Below are 20,592 nucleotides of genomic sequence, written 5' to 3' on the forward strand. Positions count from 1 at the left end.
ATTTCGGTTAGTTGGTCCAGTGTGTTGTGATTGGAACCGCTAAGAGCATGTTTTGGAAATGTCACGCCCCTTACCATAATCGTACCCCTTACCAAAGCTCTAGCACTCATATTTAAATATTAAGGATGCCGCAATTTAAAACCAACCTGATTCAGACTTAACCCCCCCCCCCCTGTTATTGGCAACACATTATTAGCTGTTTGATAACGCATTTGTGCATAGCCTGCATTGTACTCTTTAGCCCCGTTTGCACCGAAATTACCCGGAACAATTTGTCCCAAGAACATTTTTCCCAGGAACTCATTTTTAATTTTTTTTCACACCTGCTGCTGTCTGCGTTGCCATCGCGACCTAAAGTACAGTGAAGATTAGTCCGGTGACGTAGGACTGCGCATGACTTTCCAGAGCCCACTGGATTTCGTCCTCTGCAAATAAACTTAGAATAAAACCTTAACCTCGTTGTCGGTCATTTTCTTTTAAACTCCATTGTTGATTTGAAAAGCAAACAACTCTTAATGCACGCACAGCAACAGACTTTTAGGTTGAAATAAAATGCAGTGTGAGCTCAACCAATCAGTATGTTCAGTGCCCAAGTCCCACTCCCGAAAGTTCCTGAACTTTGAAAAAGTACTACTTCGCAAGCAGGGCCATTTTGAGGGGGAAATCTTTACCCGGAACTTTATTTAGACCCCGGTTCATGTGGTCGAAACACACCGAGTACCATGCCAAAATCCCTAGTTCCTGGGGAAAGTTCCCGTGGTGGAAACGTGGCTTTAGTTTCTGGAAGCTGTTCTCCGTAAAATGTGCAGCACACAGATAAACGTCGGGGTTATAATGTTCAGGAACAGTTTTTAAAATAAATGAACCACTCTAGTTCATTGTTCACTTATGTTCTAGTTCGTCAGCCCTTAGGAAGGTCAAACAAATGAGTTTTGGAAATGTGGTGGACAAAACAGTCTCTTTGACATAGTGACAGCACTGTCTTCTCTTATGCAGCTCAACCAGGCCTAGTCCCCCTTTTGTTCTGTATTCCGTGGGCGGCGATTATTTAAATAAGTAACATTAAGACTTTATAATCCAGAAAAAAACTGAGCTAGAAATACTGAGCCCTGTAGCTTGTGTGTTCTGTGGATTCAAACTGTGCCACTGTGGCTAGTGGTTTTCCACAATTACTAGCCACTCAGCATTTTCACTGGCCACAATTTTGACATTGATACCATGGGGAAAACTGCCATGTAGATGTTTTTAATACTCTCTCATAATTTGGCAGCTGGTATATTAGGCTGCTGTCACTTTAAGACCGAATGCATAGATCTATTATACTGTTACACGTGTTTTCTTTCTCAACTGTTTACGTTGACATAAAACATAACTGACTGCATTTACGTGAATATTTGCCAAGACCGGCATTTTGACAATTTGTGCATATTAGGCTGTTTAAGCACAAGTAGCGAAGAACTCAATTCAGTAGTGAGAGGCGGCTTTGTGTGTGCACTTTGGGAATGAGTAAAATTATGCACAAAATGGGCCTAGTAAAATAATTTAAGCCCTGTAGCACCAACAATATTCATCTGGAGCAAATTAAACGAGTGAGTGAGGGGAGGCGGGTTTGTGTGTCAACTCTCTATCAGAGAGGGTGAGAGCGCTGCTAGTATCCTGTATCTATTCTGCGGAAAATGAGTATCGTTTCAATATCGAAAATTGTATTTAAAAAAAAATATATTATATATAAAATTCAACTCGCCAAAGTGGCTAGTAGGAGTGACTACGGTACATGCCACATTTGACGGGTTGACAGGTGTTAATGTCAAGCCCTGCTTGTAAGGCTACATTTTTAAAATAGGGAAATTAGTTTGGCTGTTCTGCTCAGTGACATTCAAAATAATTCTAAAAACTGCAGGAAATATCGTTTCAGCATCGACATTGCAATGTGCGTATCCCCGTTAGTCACAGGATAGTCGCAGAATGTGCGATGTCAAGTAAGTAGTGATTGTAGGTAGTCTGTGATCTGTAGACTAGGCTACACGGTTCAGAATGCATAGAGTACCAACTAAGTGCCGTCTCATTGATAAACCTCAAAATCTGTAAATGTAAACAATTGAAAGAAAATAGATATGTATAATTATATAAGAAACGTGCATTAGTTCTTAAAGTGACAACGGCCTAATTTATCTGCTGCCGTCTGTCATTTAATGTTAATCAAAATACAAAATACAATCACTTTTATAGCTTTAACAAAGATCAATTATATTTAAATTTGTACAGTGAAGACTATGCAGTTTTATTTTACATTTTATTTTCTATGCTGATGCATTCCCCAAGAAAATCACCCCAATCATTCTCGAATGAATAATTCCTTCCAAATAGAGCTTTTTGTCAATTGATGAAAAACCAACATGAAAAACAATCATGGTAAGATTGTGATTTTTGCCATAAAACCCACTTCTACTCTAAGCAGACAGTGTGAACGTGAATTAGAGAGGCCGTGGCAAATGAGCTCCTTGGCTGGACAGAAGGATGATGTCTCTGTCCTCTTTGGCCTAGAGTGAGTGCATTACTGTTGGAGAGACAGATGTGCTTTCTGCAGGGCAGCTCATCAACATGAAGGAGCGCAGTGCAGAGAACTTCCCGTCAGTGACCTCCGCAATCCATCGCTCTCACCCAGCCTGTGCCCTGCCCGGTTAAATGGACCATAGATCTGTGCTCGGGGTTACGGAGGAATCTCTCTGATTGCCGCCATATCCCAGAGAGGACTAATTGAGCCCTTGCTGCTGGACATTTAATATGCTTAACAAGCTGAGGTGAGGCTCTCTGATGAATGCGTGCAAGCGCTTTCGTTAACGACCCTTGTTCTGAAGTAATGAGCAGGGTTAGTTCTGACGTAACCCCTACGGGTAAGTTAGAGAGATGATTGCCGGTTGGGTGTGTGCATGGCACGTTCGTGTCCATCTGCAAGTGCGTATGTGTCTGCCTTGCGAGACACATGCTGGCAGATCAAGAGAATGGGTCATCTGACAGATAAGTGGGGCTCCTTTGGACATGGTGCCGGGAATTGGTATTATCTATCTGAAGTGCATTTGCTGCGAACCGGCACATCATTTGTTCCATCTGGATTAGATCTCCCTTTTAAGAGCCTTTAAGAATATAAAATGGTGTCTGTTTAGCCTCTTTACAAAAATGGTGTATTTTTTGTCTGGACAACTTTTAACGGTGGGTATACTGTATTTATTTATGTTTAGGGACGTTAAACCACTTTAGCTTTTTAGCTATTAACGGGGTGGTAGAGAGAGTCGTTACTCCATTTTAGGCCCAAGATTTAGTGCTGCTTATGTATTAATATGACTAATAACAATTATTATTATGATTGCTATTATTGCTAAATAAAAATATTAAACAAAATAAGAAATATTGCAATAACATTTTCATTATTAAAACATAAAAAATGAGTATTTAAGAAAATATAACAATAAGAAAATTATTTTTATTTTTATTTTACAGAACTTAAAAACTGCAGGGTTACCAGATTACATGCAGACAACCTATGACTATGAATAATTAAAAAAAGGTCTAAGGATTTATTATAAAATATAATATTATTATAAAAATCTGTGACAATAGTTTCTTATTTTTTTGTCAGGAGGTATGCAAAGTCAAAAACGAGTCCATGCCTCTTATGCATACCCTGAGGGAAAAATACCCTCCTGTACACTGGAGAAAAACATATGGATTTTTATATAAATTTCTTTAGAGAGATTCAGTAGCTGAATAAAATAAAGATGGAATCGCTTTAAGCATGAAGACAATAAACACACGACTGCGTCAATATATGGTGTATTTGAGTTCTTTTATTATAAAAAAAGTATATTTATAATGCAATGCTAATCAACAGCCTTTATCACTGTATATATCAGTGGTCGGGAACCAATGGCTCGCGAGCAACACCTGGCTCTTTGACAAAAATAATGTGGCTCAGGTCTCTCACCCTTTACCAACAAATGATCGATAAAAGAAATTAGACACATCAACAGAGATCCGCTCTCTGCAGAAAAAAGCAGCCAATTACAATTCCCTCGCGTTGTACAGCCTACAGAAGTTAATGAAACGTATGATAATAACTAATATTCAAGTTGTACCGGCCGTGCGCGCTCAGTGCTGTTCACGAGTGTCACGAGTCGCGACAGCAATCAATACCCACTTACGTTTCTGTGGTAACAGCTTCTGCTCTGGGATTCAAGCAGCTGTGGCTTGTTTAAGGTAACCGAAAACCATTTTTAGAACAGCAGCGAAAATGTAAAAGTAGGCTATACAAACTTGAATATATCCTTTTATTGAAACTGGTGGTCTGCTGTGGAAAAAGACATTTCGAAACATTTCACACGTGGGTACTTTCGCTTTTGCCGCAGAGACCCTTGTGATAAATAAATGTGTTTTTATGATAATCCACGCAGATTTCAGTTGACGAAAATGAATGATAAAAGCGCGATAAGTTGCGAAAGATAACTGAATTACTGACAGGATGCTGTGCACGCGCTCCGAGCGCAACACGGACAAGCACAGCTTTGTCCTCGGCTGCACGTCAAATTAATAGGCTACAGAAATATATCAAAATGCCAAGTCGAGTATTTACATAAACACAGTTGATGTTCACACACACACGAAAAGGATTTATAACTCAACCTCACAAAGCCCTGCACAATTAATTCCATATTGCAACTTATTTATTGTTCACTGCAAATGTGTTTTTTTTTTAAGTTACGGACCTAATAATTACTATTGTTGAAATTTTATTGGAAAAAAAGCATGTTTTTTAATAATAATTTAATATTATTTTTTACTGTGGCTCTTTTGGAAAAATGCATTAACCAAAAATGGAAAAATGGCTCTTTGGTCAAAAAAGGTTCCCGACCCCTGGTATATATTGTCTGCTTCATTGTATGATAAGAAGGAAATTTCAAACACTCTACTGATGATATGAGTTAAAACATTGTTATTAAACATCTTTTTTTGGACAACAGGTTTACACTTTACGCATTACAAAGATGTTTGACGCATGTTGCTTTTTCAAATGCATTTTATAAGCGACTCAGATGGAGCTCCATTTGCTACTGATCACAGAGCCACTCTCCACTAACACGCTGTGCATATATTTATTTAAAGCTGAAGTCCGTAAGTTTTGCATCTGTGTCGCCATCTCAGTTTGAAACCTGCAATTGCAGTTATTTGTGGAGTTATCATCTGTATGTGAGTTGTGCGTCGGCGCGGCTCCTCAGCGTGGATTAATCTAATGTTTTGAGGAGTATGGGCCGCTTTGCTGTCACACCGCACAGATGTGAATACTTTTGGGAACAAAACATTACAATAAATCGCGCTATCAACAAGGGCTCAAATTATCTCGATAAAAAAATGTCATATCAGTCGATGCCGATAATTATCATGATAAATGTCAAATATTTCTTCCTTTCAAATTTAAAGGCAGATTTTTGCTCTTAAGTGAAAGTTGTAGAAACCAGACTGTTAATTGTGTTGAACATGACAAACAATTCACGTTTTTGAATTCCTTACACTTTTGCAGTAATTTTTCCTTAACAATATAAATATCTTAATAGATACAAATAATGTCTTATTTTCTGCATGTGTTAAAGGGGCTATATGCGTTTTTCTGAAATTTAAACTCGCGACTGACACCTGTGGCCAAAAAACAGAACTGCTCTTATTTTCTGCTCGCTCTCGCAGCGGTGGTGACGTCACATCCGCAGACAGCGCGGGAAAAAACGACCCGCCAGAAAATAGGAAAAATAGGATACAGGCTTATAGGTGCACCCACTGTGAGCGGACAAGGTGTCAGTATGCTCATCAGGAGATGTTTGAGTCATAAATGGTAAAATAAAAAGGCTATTGTTACGTTTATTTTGGGGAAAAGTTGCATATAGCCCCTTTAACGGGTGATATTGTTTCTTGTCATGAAACAAGCTTGCGTTGCCTGACTTAGGCATATTTCTTCGGCACAGTTTGCAGTGCAGGCTGCAATAATAATATTACATGGTTTGTTTTAGAAATGCACATTTGACAGCGAGTTGACAGTAGTAGTAGTAGTAGTAGCTCGAGTTAGGAGGATGCAGATGTACATTTTTGTTCATTAACAAAAACTTGTAAAAAATTTGTAACAACCTAATTTTTTATATTGTCACATTTTTATATTCTGAGTTGTATTAAAATTAACCATTGGTCTTCCATTTAGATCATGATGACCACAGTTAAAACTATGCATATAACTCTTCACTTCACTACCATGGTAAAATGTATCTTTATGGTATTTGTATGAAAAACAGTAGCCTAAAGGCCTGTTCACACCGGGACGATATTCGTGCGCGTTTATCGCCAACGTTTAACACCTTGTGACTAAACAAAGGGCGCCAATGTGAGTGTGCACACCGACGCGCAAAATGCCAGGCGTAAAAGCGTCATTTAAAAAAAAAAAAATGCCTCGGGTTCGTTTTTTGTCTTTTGACGCGGCGGTTAAAAACTGGCCGACCAATGAGATCAGCGCTTTTGTTCACGTGCCTGGAGCTGCTGAAGTGACAGTAAAACACGACTTGGTGGCGCTCAAGCACAAAACGGTCTTGCCGAGCACACATTGATACAACGAAGAAGTAGTTGTAAGTAGACAAAGAAGAAGATGAGCTGCTAATGCTGCCTGCCAGTTAGCAAAAAGTGTGTGAATGGTTTTGGCCATAGGCATAATATATCTGTGGTTTTGGCAAGCACGTAAATACTGTCTCTCTTCTTCTTCTGTGTGACAAGCGAGTGTCAGAAGCTTAAAGTGCCGCAGCACCACCTTGTGTACCGGGAGCGCATCGAATTAATGTGCACGTTCACTCGGCGCATCGCCAGTGAAAATCGCTTGGGTGTGAACACTCAATACGCGCCGAAAAACGTCACGAGAAACGCTGGCGAAAAACGCTGGCGAAAAACGCTGGCGATAAGCTCACGCGATATTCGTCCCGGTGTGTACAGGCCTTAAAACATTTAGTATAAATGCACAAATTCTATAGCTAAATAAAAATACTGTAATAATATTCCATTACATTAATAATATTATACAATTCTATATGTATATTCCAAATTTCTGCCACAGAACCAGGGTGCAGTTAGTGTCACAACAGTAGATCGTAGATTTGTAGATCGAAAATCCTCCTGATTGTATCATTGCGCACAGTGTTTCTAGTGTTTGTCAGCGCTGTTTTGTCTGGCTTTAAAGTAGTTTAAATCATAGAGACATTGTGTTTTTTGCTGAATTCACACTCTTCTCACTGGATCTCACAGCGCTGTTTAGTGTCGCGTGACCGAGGACGATCAGAGTAAACAGATCTGCTCTAGTGAGCTCGCGCTGCGCTGGCGTTTGGACTTTGACCCGAGCGGACAAATTGTCTGTGTGGCGCTGTTCAGATGAGTAACTGAATTTGTGCTACCTTTTATCGACAATTTTGTCATCTTTTAATGATAACGCAAGGTTAGTTTCACTTTCAATTTAACGTTCGCCGCTGCTTCCGCTAATTTTTTCCTTCCTGCGTCAATTTTTCTTTGCCAGTAGAGCGTGTACTTTGACGTGTAAGCTAATAGCTGCACGCTGACTGGCTGTTGTCGCGTTTATTTCTGCTGTGTGATTGGTTGTTACATTAATCCATATCGAGTAAAAATATCCAGTGTTTATCATTGTCATCGACATGTATTTTATCTCGATTCAAAATGATATCGTTTATCGGCCCAGCCCTACCAATGGTGATTAAATCTAACGATTGCTCGTATAATATCAAACTGTGCATATTAGGGCTGCAACTAACGATTATTTTGATAGTTGATTAGTTGACCGATTATTTTTTTCCATTAATCGATTAATCAGATAAACTTTTTTTTACTGACAAAACACACTATTCCACATCCTGCCCAATGCTGTCCTTCAAACAAACGTGTCAGCTGAGTGCTATGAAAACATACATAGTGAATATACATTACAAAAATTAACCATGGTTTTCATCAATAACCATGGGTTATTGATGATCATTAAAATGATATTAAAGAAAAACACAAACTCAGTGTTCCCTTTCGTTCAGTCACTACGACGTAACGTTAGTGACTAACGAATGGGGGTTTCGCTTAGAAGCCTATCAACTTCGAGTTTTGAGAAAACGCCCAATGGCGTGCCAATGCCATGGGGCATGCGGAATTTGCATACGTAGCTCCGCCTCACTGCGTGAGTATATAAGGAAGTACGAGGCAATATCGCATTATGTTTCTGCTTTCGGAGCCAAGAGTACCTACCTCTTCACTCCTACAGCCTTCTGAGACTCTGTCAGCTTCTTCGAGACGAGCAGCTTTCCAGTCGGTGTTGGTGTGACGGCGCGTTCCAGTGATCGCATACTTCCTGCCTGCTGATCTGTGCAGTGGTCTGCATCCAGCTGGTGTGTGTTTCCCTGGGCGCTTCGGCATCGGCTGCAAAGTTTCCTCTCATAAAAGAGCTTGCACGTGACACGTCCTTTTCAGGATGTTTCGTCCGTGCACTTCTGGGTGCGGTAGATCGCTTTTTTCTTTTGACGGGCACGAGCGCTGTGTGACGTGTTCCTCTGCGGGAACCTGGCCATCTCAGTGCTTCGATCGAGACTCCGTGAATTCCGTGCTGATGCCGGAACGAGAGTCCCCTCCGCCACCCCCCAATCTGCGGTCTCCTCTGGAGGCGGCACTTTGGCTGGTGACCAGGGTGATCTGAGGGTGACGGTGTGGAACAAAGCTCCGACGCTAGTTCCTCGGCCCACACCCCCCTCTCAGGCACTTGACCCGGTCCGCGCTCAGGCGTCTACATCGGGGCCGGCTCCTGCTGTCCCGACTGTGGCGTTTGGCGCGGCGGAAGAGGAAGTGATGTCTATCGCCGCATCACAAGGTGGGCTGGAGTCATCTGAGGATGATGATTCGGCTGTGCTGCCACCTTCGGGTGCGCCAGCATTGCCCGAGTCGGACCCAGAGTTGACAGCTATGCTATCTCGGGCCGCCGCAGCGCTTGGGCTGGAGTGGAACCCTCCGCCTCAGCCCGAGCGTTCGCGGTTGGATGATTGGTTTTTGGGGGCGGCGCGTTCGGACACCCGTCCGGCCGCTCCTCCAATACCTTTCTTCCCCGAGGTGCATGAAGAGGTCGCGCGTTCCTGGAAGGCCCCGTTGTCTTCCCGTGAACGTTTGGCGGCCTCTTCCGCCTTCACCTCTCTTGATGGAGCTGCGGCTCATGGGTACACTGGGGTCCCCCCAGTCGAACGTTCTGTTGCGATGCAACTGTGTCCTCAGAGCGCTTCGTCCTGGCGTGGTGACCCAAAGCACCCCTCCAAAGCCTGTAGGTTTTCGTCATCCCTGGTGGCGAAGTCCTATAGAGCTGCGGGGCAGGCCGCCGCTTCTTTGCATACCATGGCAACTCTTCAGGCTTACCAAGCCAAGTTGCTGTGTGATATGCACGAGAGAGGGGCTGATCCAGGACTCAGCAATGAGTTGCGTGCCGCCACCGACCTCGCTCTCCGGGCGACGAAGGTGACCGCACGCTCCCTGGGTCAGGTGATGTCCACAAATGTGGTCCAGGAGAGACACCTATGGCTCAACCTGTCTGATATGCGCGACGCTGAGCGAACACGTTTCCTCAACGCCCCCTTATCGCAGGATGGGCTATTCGGCGGAGCGGTCGAGAGCTTCGCCCAACAGTTCTCGGCCGCTCAGAAGCAGACTGAGGCAATAAAATACATCCTGCCCCGGCGGTCAGCTGCTGCCTCCACCCCACCGCCCGCGCAGGTGCCTCAGCCTGCTCGCCGCCGAGGACGCCCTCCCGCGGCTTCCTCCGCCTCTGCGCCACCCAAGCAGCAGCCTCCACCCGGGCCGCGCAGAGGCAGCCGCAGGAAGGCGTCCCAGTCCGCTCCAGCCCCGCAGCCCGCGAAGAAACGCCAGGCTAAGCGGCGCTCCTGATGCGGACGGCTCAGGGATGGGCAGTTCTTTCCAGGAGACGGCGGCAGGGCCGCTCCTTCCCCCGGTGGAGGGCCGGGGGAGAATCTTTTGTTCAGCTGCTGGCCCCCGGGTCAGCAGCACCCTAATGTGGTTAAAGAAAGAACTGACAACCCCATCCCTGAGCCCCCAGAGATCGGTGACGGCAGTGCGCGCCACCCTCGGGTCTCGCCACTCTCGTCCCTCTCTGTCGCCAGCCCCCTGGCAGAGCAGACCCCAGTGGAACGCGAGTCCTTCCCTGGTCTCCTCTGTCAGGGCGCAGCCGTTAACCGTGCTCCGACCCGGGGACGCCCAACAGCCTCCCCTGTCCGCGCCGGTAACGCTGCCTCGCTGCCCCACCCAGGGTACGTCTGTCGTCCGTATGACCCCGTTGGTGCAGTCTCTGGAAGCCTGGCTTCAGCTTCCGGGGCTGTCCCGCTGGGTTGCCCGGACCATCAGGCTCGGCTACGCGATTCAGTTCGCGCAGGCTCCTTCCCGTTACAGGGGAGTCCGCTATACCATGACCGGGGCCCATGCCCCCGTCATGCGTGCGGAGATTGCCACTCTACTGGCGAAGGGTGCGATCGAGCCTGTCCCTCCAGCCGAAATGAGGTCGGGGTTCTACAGCCCCTACTTCATTGTACCCAAGAAAACCGGTGGGTTACGGCCAATCCTGGACCTTCGCATCTTGAACCGATCCTTTCACCGGCTTCCGTTCAAGATGTTGACTGCGAAACGCCTTTTCGAATGCGTTCGTCCGTACGATTGGTTTGCAGCGATCGACCTGAAGGACGCCTACTTCCATGTCTCCATCCTTCCTCGACACAGACCGTTCCTACGGTTTGCTTTCGAGGGGCGGGCATACCAGTACGCAGTTCTCCCATTCGGGTTATCTCTGTCCCCTCGCGTCTTCACGAAGATCGCAGAGGCAGCCCTTGCGCCCCTTTGGCAGCACGGGGTCCGCATCCTGAACTACCTCGACGACTGGCTCATAGTTTTGCGGACACAGAGATCTGGTTCTCCACCACTTAACCCGTCTGGGCCTTCGGGTCAACTGGGAGAAGAGCAAACTTTGCCCCGTGCAGAGGATCTCTTTTCTCGGTATGGAGATCGACTCGGTCGCCATGTACGCGCAGCTTTCGAGCGAGCGCGCGCAGTCTCTGCTGACTTGCCTCCGACAAATCGAGAGCAAGAATGCGGTTCCACTGAAACTATTTCAGAGGCTCCTGGGGCATATGGCATCTGCAGCCGCGGTAACGCCGCTCGGATTGCTTCATATGAGACCGCTTCAGCACTGGCTTCGCGATCGAGTCCCGAGATGGGCATGGCAGTCTGGCACGCTCCGGGTCCAAGTGACTCGGGCCTGCTTACAGACACTCACCCCGTGGTCGAACCTCAGCTTTCTACGGGCCGGTGTGCCCTTAGAACGAGTTTCCAGGCATGTTGTCGTATCGACGGATGCCTCTGCCATGGGCTGGGGTGCCATGTGCAATGGACAAGCAGCCGCGGGCTCCTGGACAGGACCCCAGCGCCTCCTGCATGTCAATTGCCTCGAGTTGCTGGCAGTACGGTTCGCCCTGCACCGCTTCCGAGCGTTGCTGAAGGGCCAACATGTGCTTGTCCGGACAGACAACACAGCCGTAGTAGCGTACGTCAACCACCAGGGCGGTCTACGCTCCCGCCGCATGTCTCAACTCGCCCGCCATCTCATCCTATGGAGTCAGAAGCGCCTGAGGTCCCTTCGTGCTGTCCATATTCCGGGAGTCCTGAACCACGCAGCCGACGAGCTCTCGCGGTTTCAGCCTCTCCCGGGAGAATGGAGACTCCATCCCCGGACGGTTCAGCTGATTTGGGAACAGTTCGGCGACGCACAGGTAGACCTGTTTGCCTCCCACGACTCTTCCCACTGCAGCCTGTATTATTCCCTGACCGAGGGCACGCTCGGCACGGATGCACTGGCGCACAGCTGGCCGCGGGGCCTACGCAAATATGCGTTCCCCCCAGTGAGCCTACTCGCACAGCTTCTGTGCAAGATCAGGGAGGACAAGGAGCAGGTCCTTTTGGTCGCCCCGTACTGGCACGGCCGGACCTGGTTCCCCGAACTCATTCTCCTTGCGACAGCCCCTCCCTGGCCTATTCCTCTGAGACCGGACCTCCTTACTCAGAGACGGGGCACCCATTGGCACCCGCGTCCCGACCTTTGGAGCCTCCACGTGTGGCTCCTAGACGGGACCCGGCAGGTTTGAGTGGCCTACCACCTACGGTGGTCGCCACCATCACTTCCGCTAGGGCAGAGTCCACTCGGCATGCCTATGCGTTGAAGTGGAACCTCTTCGTCACCTGGTGCTCTTCCCGCCAAGAAGACCCCTGGAAATGCCCGATCGGGTCCGTGCTTTAGTTTCTCCAAGAGGGGCTGGAGCGAAGGCTGTCTCCCTCCACCCTCAAGGTATATGTGGCCGCAATATCTGCCCACCACGATCTCTTGGAGAACAAAAAGGTAAGTCAGCACGACCTGGTCATCAGGTTCCTGAGGGGAGCTAGGAGACTGAATCCTCCTCGCTCTCCTCTCGTACCCTCTTGGGACCTCGCAGTAGTGTTAACTGCTCTGCAGAGACCTCCCTTTGAGCCTTTGCGGTCGGTTGATATTAAGTTTCTGTCTATGAAGACGGCTCTGCTGACCGCATTGGCCTCAGTCAAGAGGCTCGGGGACCTGCAGGCATTTTCGGTTGACGAAGCGTGCCTGGAATTCGGGCCGGCTAACTCTCACGTGATCCTGAGACCCCGGCTTGGATATGTGCCCAAGGTTCCCACCACTCCGTTTAAGGACCAGGTGGTGAACCTGCAAGCGCTGCCTTTGGAGGAGGCAGACCCAGCCTTGGCATTGCTCTGTCCAGTACGCGCCCTTCGCGCCTACGTAGACATGACGCAGTGTTTCAGGACCTCAGACCAGCTCTTTGTCTGTTATGGTGGAGAGCGGAAGGGAAGTGCTCTCTCAAAGCAAAGGCTGTCTCACTGGATAGTGGACACCATTGCTTTGGCTTACCAGCAGCAAGGCCGACCATGTCCCCTTGGTGTGAGGGCACACTCCACCCGGAGTGTGGCCTCCTCTTGGGCTCTAGCGCATGGCGCCTCGCTAGCAGACATCTGCAGAGCTGCAGGCTGGGCGACACCCAACACATTCGCCAGATTCTACAATCTCCGAGTGGAGCCAGTGTCCGACTATGTACTCGCCCCCCCGAGGGGCCGGTGTTGGGCCAGGCTCAGGTGTCTTCGCTTGCTCGCCACTCCACTCCACGGACTGGATACGTGCGATATTTTCCTCAGGTGAGCTCCCCGAAAGCCCTGAGCTCCTCCAGCACTGTCGACGCCGACACCAGTTCAGTCTGCCCTTTCGAGCCCAGACCCTCATGTCCGGCCAGGTGCCCCATGTGCATGGTTCCCTCCGGCGACCCCCACATGTGTATTTCACCGTAAGTCTCCGCAGTGAGCGGGTTTCTTCCCTTGGCGTGTCCCCGCCACCCCTAGGGTTAAAAATCCACCTTCGGCTGGTACCCTAGAGATCTTCCATATGCAACCCTCTCCGGGTCATATGTGTCTCTTAAGTCCTCCCCACGGGTAGGCATCTTTTGGCATTCCCTCACTGGGATATGCTTCCCAGTGTACCTTGGTATTCCTGTGTTAAGTGGGAGTCCTTCGTCCGTACTAGTCTTACGACAGGGTACTCACACTTACGCAGGGCACTGGAAGACAGCTGAGTGGCGGGATTATATTGGGACCCCCATTCGTTAGTCACTAACGTTACGTCGTAGTGACTGAACGAAAGGGAACGTCTCGGTTACGGATGTAACCCTCGTTCCCTGAGGAGGGAACGGAGACGTAACGTCCCCTTGCCACTTCGAGCTGTGCTACCTGGAACGCAGGAGTTCAGTCTTGGCTCCTCAAGCAGGTAACATAATGCGATATTGCCTCGTACTTCCTTATATACTCACGCAGTGAGGCGGAGCTACGTATGCAAATTCCGCATGCCCCATGGCATTGGCACGCCATTGGGCGTTTTCTCAAAACTCGAAGTTGATAGGCTTCTAAGCGAAACCCCCATTCGTTAGTCACTAACGTTACGTCTCCGTTCCCTCCTCAGGGAACGAGGGTTACATCCGTAAATGAGACGTTACACACACACACACACACACATGATGAATGTTCTGCAGGAACACACACACATTCGCTATGGACACAGTATCCTGTTACTGTCATTTCTTTATCCTGTAAAAAACGTCTTACATTTATATTTAATTACACACTGTTATCCCTTTACAGTTACTACTCTCAAAAACTACTGGACATGTTGACTTTTAAACCTAAATTTAGCATCCAACGCATTAGCTCTCCCTATCGACTGCATTCTGTCTGTTTGACGCGCCCACTGCGCCGGCGCTCGTGACTGACGTGCTTTCATGCAAAATGGACATACTTGCGTTAATTAATAACATTTACAGATAAGGATATAACCACTGTTCTCTATATAGATGAGTGAATATAACCTGTAAAACTAACGTTTTGCGCTTAGGACACACGCATCTGTCATGACTAGGGTTGGGAATCGTGAGAAATTTTCCGGTTCCGGTTCCGGTTCCGGTTCCGCCTAACGATTCCGGTTCCGATTCCGGTTCCATTAAAATTATTAAACAAATAGTGGTAAAGGAAAAAGGCACAATACGCAACTCAAACAATCCATTTTGTGTTTATTACTTGCTCTAAAATTTATTTACAGGTTGGCAATGTCAAAAAAGTCCTGTGCTGTACATATATTACAGTATTAATTAAGCCATTCTTGCAACACATTGTTTTTCAAATGAACACCTCTGAAATTGTCTTATTACATTTTATCTCTCTGTCTCTGAATAAAACCAAGTTATAAATTATATTTATTAGTTATATTTATTAATTAGTTGTATATTAATTTAATAGTAATTCAGTTATTCAGTGAACTTGTAAATAATAAATTGCAATTCAGCATTACAAAGCTAATTGTGCCTAAACGCTTACCTAAACCATGGTGACTCAACGGTTGACAAATATATATATATATAAAAAAAAAAAAAAAAAAAAAAAAAAAATATATATATATATATATATATATATATATATATATATATATATATATATATATATATATATATATATATATATATATATATATATATATATATATATATATATAGGCCTTAAACTATAAATCTGGTATAAGCCCTGAGGCACTCTCTGCTGTAGCAAATGTTTTGTCAAATTGCTAGTGCAGCCTCCTTTGCATGTTGTGAACTTTTCACGTGTTACATTTTGCTTCATTATCATTCATTCTTTGGAAATGAATCCATTCTTGTGACTTTCTCTTCGCCATGCTGGTGGTCAACGAGAAAATATCTGACGCAAAACCGTAAATGTGTAGCGCGAGGGCTTTCAGGCTGAACTGCGTTGCACTCCTGGAAGCGGCAGGCAACGTAATTAATATTCATGATGAGGTGAGCCAGGGTTGCCAGGTTTTTACAACAAAACCCGCACAATTGCACAATCGCTTCAACCCGCGGACATGAAACACAGCCCGCGGCAACAGTGGAAAACGGGAAAGCGGGAAAACCACGGACTTGGCAACACTGGCTGTCACTCGGATACGCTTCCAGCGCTTCGCACACACATTGCTCCAGAACCGTTTTCGGAACCGAAACTTAGGAATTTCGCGCGGTTCTGGTATTTTTCAAAAATCAGTTTCGGTTCTGCATAAGAACCGGTTCTCGGTTCCCAACCCTAGTCATGACAGGGCATATTAAATGCTAATGCATCAGCTTGAAGCTTAAAATAAAGTATTCTCATGTTTTAGGTGCTTGGATCACGTACCTTTCCTGCCACATGTCCCTCTGTTTATACTCCAATGCATTTTGTCCATAGAAATGTGTTATTCAGTGCTGTAATTTGGTGCGACTGGTGGAAGTTGGTGGCAGACCCGACTAATCGATAATGATAATCGTTGTCAATGATTTTCATTATCGATTATAGCGACTAGTGATTGCAGCCCTAGTGCAAATTATTACTATTGTTATGCTTTGTTCTCAAATTGTTAATCTCTCTAAAATTGTTACTCTTTCTTTATGCATACAGACGTGATGTAATGACGCAAAGACATGCTTGAATTTCCCGCGGAAATCCACCTTACCACTCAAATTATAACACATTATTACAAGCTTACCATTGTGAATGGGGCTAAGGTAAGGAGATCGTTTTGAATACTGGCTTGTTGTGTACTTGCTCAAATTGATTTTGGATAATTTTGTAACCAAAAAAAGTTACGGACTGCAGCTTTAATTAAAAATCTAGCAAAATAGCAGCCATTGCGATTTCATAATCGCACTAAGCCAAATCGCAATTTTGTTTTAGTTTCGATTAATCGTGCAGCCCTACCATCCTACAAAATACAAAGCCTAATTGGATACTTCACACACACTTTCACCTCCTTGATAGTAATTGCCACCCAGCTCAGTTGGGCTCATGGTGGCTGAACATGCACAGAACAGATGGGCCCTTAAGCACGGCTCCTCAGCAACTCATTTGGAAATTACCTATTCACCCGTCCAACAGAGGCCTGGTTAAATAGGGGCTCTGGAGCTGCACTCCGTTGGTGTACCAGGCTTTGTTTTCCCACAAGCTGGCCTGCATTCACTGGGCCAGTGCCTAGATTATATCAGTATGGCAATAGTCCATGAAAAGAGGCCCGGAATATGACACAGGCTCCTACTGAATGATCCTTGATGCTCCTAATTCGCAGAACGGCGACGGATCCGAGAGAAAGGCACGTAGGAGTTGACGTTCAACAGCTGAGATTTATTATGACATGCCTCTTGCTCACTATTCAGCTTCGCTGTACAGATTTATTTGGTGAAAAGATGAGCGTAAAGGTTCAATCTGATTTCAATCACAGTTCCTTGCCGTTATTGGAAACGAAAGTGATTGTTCTCTTCCGCCCTTGTAGAGTTTCATCGAAGGCGCTGTATTGCTGTAAATTTAATGAATCTCTAATTGTTCAGTTGAACGACTTGGCATGCCAGCCTTGTTCGTCTAGATGATGCATTCTTACTGATTCTGACAGGTCATCAACATGAAGCTTCAGGCATTGTGACCCTATTATGTAGTGGGTGTATTCATGTCAGGCCAAAAGAGAAAGAGAATGAAGGAGAGCATCTGTGTCAGCTGTATTAAATCTAGAAGCGACCCGGCAATTGAAGCCATTAAACCGCACCGTACGGCAGCACCCAGTCAGCCTAAATCACGTTCTTTACGATCTATTTATTGCCGCCACGACACCAAATTGGATCACTTTCTTTATAATTGCTGCAACTGAGGAAAACACAAGGAATTAAGCACCATTCTCGAGCTGTTGTTCAATTTACAATCGATAGGCTTATTTAAACTTGCCACTAGTTTACAACTCCTGTTGTTTCAGACGCTTTTGAATTGCTTTTATGTTGTGACAGGGTGACAGTCTCATCTCGCATTGACCCATTGATGCTGGAAGTTTATGTCCAGTGTATAAATATGCCCATAATGGAGCACAGATGGCCTCATGTGGACCGAAGTTACCTCGTGAGAGCTACGCTAAAGGTGAATGAGATCTTCAGAGGGTGGCAATCTAGATTCCCTGCTAAAGATGTCAGGTTTGGTTGTTGTTGTTGTTTTTTTGCTTATTTCTGTTGGCAGTGTTGGAGGTGGGATATGGATATAGAATACCAAATGTCCGCTGCACAGTGTGTAAGGTGGAAAAACATCTGTGTATGATGGAACTCCTGGCGTGAGGGAAATGAAAGTTTGGGTAATGTAGTTATCTTCTGACAACATGCTTTGTCAGTCAGCGTTCACTGCCATGAGCAACAGAGGTGGTCCGAACTCATGGAGCAGGTGGGCTGAGAGTTATATGACTCAAAGTAACGAGGAACAATGCCATACGTTAAGATTAGGTCCTCACATGTCTGTCAAATCTTTGTTTCTTGCTTTATTTCTACAGTCACGCATCAGGAGGTGGGTGGAGAATGATATCTTATTTGCTTCCTGACAATGGTGTGCTGAAAGAAAAATGAAAAGGATGACAATAATGTTTGTGTGGAAGACGACCCCCTCCTGTAGACCTGTCCACCTCACGCTGCTCCTTGAGCCATTCAGACCTGCCAATTTAGAGAAGAAAATTGCCAAAAGTGCTCAGAAATGAAGGGGTGTCCAAAAAAAAAAAAACTAGTGCATGGGGTGTGATTTGTGGAAGGATGGGTAGATGTAGGTCATTTTTAGGGGAGACAACTGTGGCAGCATAGCAGATGGCTTCATTTGTAAAGGTAAAGCACTCCATGAGGAGCTGATAAAATGTGGCAATATGCAGGAAGGTGGGTAGAACAATGAAGAGATTACGGGATACCTGAGTGAAACAAATGCTGTCTGTGATATGTGATTGTATAACAGAACAGTGGGACTCGTGTACAGATAAAACTCTCTCCTGAGACTGTGGTTAAAAGGGAATGGATGCAGTGATTGGTGTGTCTATCTTTGGTACATTTGTTGTTCTTAAACCCCTATTAAAGTCCCCTGACATATGCCAGCTATATAACAATATGAAACGGAGCCAAATTATTTTAAAAGTATTATAAATAGAAAGAACATCATGACTTTGTGTCAACGGCTAACTTTTTTGACAATACCTAAATACAAATTTCTGTAATACTCTCCAAGTCCATATATAAAAAAAGTTTAAACTCTGTTTGGGTCAGCAGTTCAGATGTTAACTTGCCCTGCCAACATTTTATATAAAATACTGAATGTTTTCATAAATACTAGCTTGTTAATTTGCTGTAAAATTAGTATGTTGTTCCTCGATTACAAACATTTGCTAGGAAACAATATACAATATAACTGGTATATTTTTATATCTGAATTGATTATATAAAAATTGAAAGCTTCTGCATTGTAACTGAATATAATGCATATAAGCCATGCACACACACAGTGTGTGTAAACATTGTGCGGTTGCTAATCAAAATGATTATATTGCATATTTTTGTGTACACATTCATTTTTATAAAGACACTTGGTAAAAAATGACAGAACTTAGGGGGAATTAAAAGATTATGCTACATCTCTGTCAGTGTTCTTGGTGGTTATGTGTGCTTTTAAGCTGCTAAATTAATCCTTATTCTGAGTCAAAGTTTGTAGTTTCAACTGCTAAATTGACTTTTTAGAGGGCAATATAATTTCTAATGCATTATTCACTTGGCAGCCATTGTCATGTAATTAGCTAGACAGTTATTATAAAGGAATACAAGGCTTGTTTATTATGAGGTTTGATGCATTGATGGGGCTGTAATTCCATTTAAATAATGTTGTCACAACACACTGTGACTCGCATTGCTAAATGTGTAATATTTTGAACTTGGACTGTAGAGAGATTCACGTTGAAGAGGAATTTGATGCACTGTGACCCTATCCAGTGTACATTGCACATTTTTACTTTCTTTAATTCACAGACTACTTCAACTCTACATCCCATCTTTTGGTATATGTACCATATATACACCATTAAATGTACCATTATGAAAAGGCTGATGGCTGATGAATGTCAGGCTTAAAAAAGAGATACATTGAATTTAATGTAATTTTTTGAAAAATAAAAAGGAAAAAAGGAAAAATATTGGGCATCTGTAAAAAAAATACAACCGAAAGAAAATAATTTGCAAAGTCAAGGGGGTGGGGTAGAGAGAACTTTAGTGAACATGTGCTGAGTAAGTTTTATCACTCTGCCTGATTTGTAATTGGAGTAATTTAGTGTTTAATTGTTCTCGGTCTCCCCAGATGTTCAAGGAAAATAAGGGCATTGAAAGATGTCGGCGCCTGTGGACTACAGCAAATATGGTCACCATGGAAAAAGTAGTATGATGTGAAACCCTATCCCCCACATATCCTTTGTTAATTTATTGTTGGATTTAGAGCTGTGCTGGGTTTAATTGCAACCCTATTAATCAGACAGACGGTGTGAAATTGATCTAAATAAAGCTAATGATGTCATCCTTTCACCATAAACAAGGGCAGACGGGCTCATGCGTAAAGCGGTCTTATCTTTCTGCAATTAGTCACACATAACCATGGAGGAAAAATGCCCTAATATATAGGGGGCCAGAAATTAAACCGTATAATAAAATAATAATTACCCACAACTGATATCTTTGATATCTTTTTTTACTAGGAATGCACCATATTGGAAAAAAAAGTGACATTGCAATATTTTATTTTTCTACGATATATATATATATATGAAAACCAAATGAATAAATAAATAAATAAATAGCTCTATTTGGAAAGAATGAATCATTCTGATTGAGGTGATTTTGTAGGGGATTGAATCTGCATAGAAAATAAAAAGCATTAGAAAAATACACGCCAACAAAGACACCAATGAAATAGACAGTTCTTTGTTTTTTTAGGTCTAACAGTAATCAGATACAGAAACTGAATAATTAAATGTAAAATAACACTGCATTGTCTTCGCTGCAAAAATGA

The sequence above is a fragment of the Gobio gobio genome, assembly GCF_949357685.1.
Source record: "Gobio gobio genome assembly, chromosome: 16".
Lineage (NCBI taxonomy): Eukaryota > Metazoa > Chordata > Actinopteri > Cypriniformes > Gobionidae > Gobio > Gobio gobio.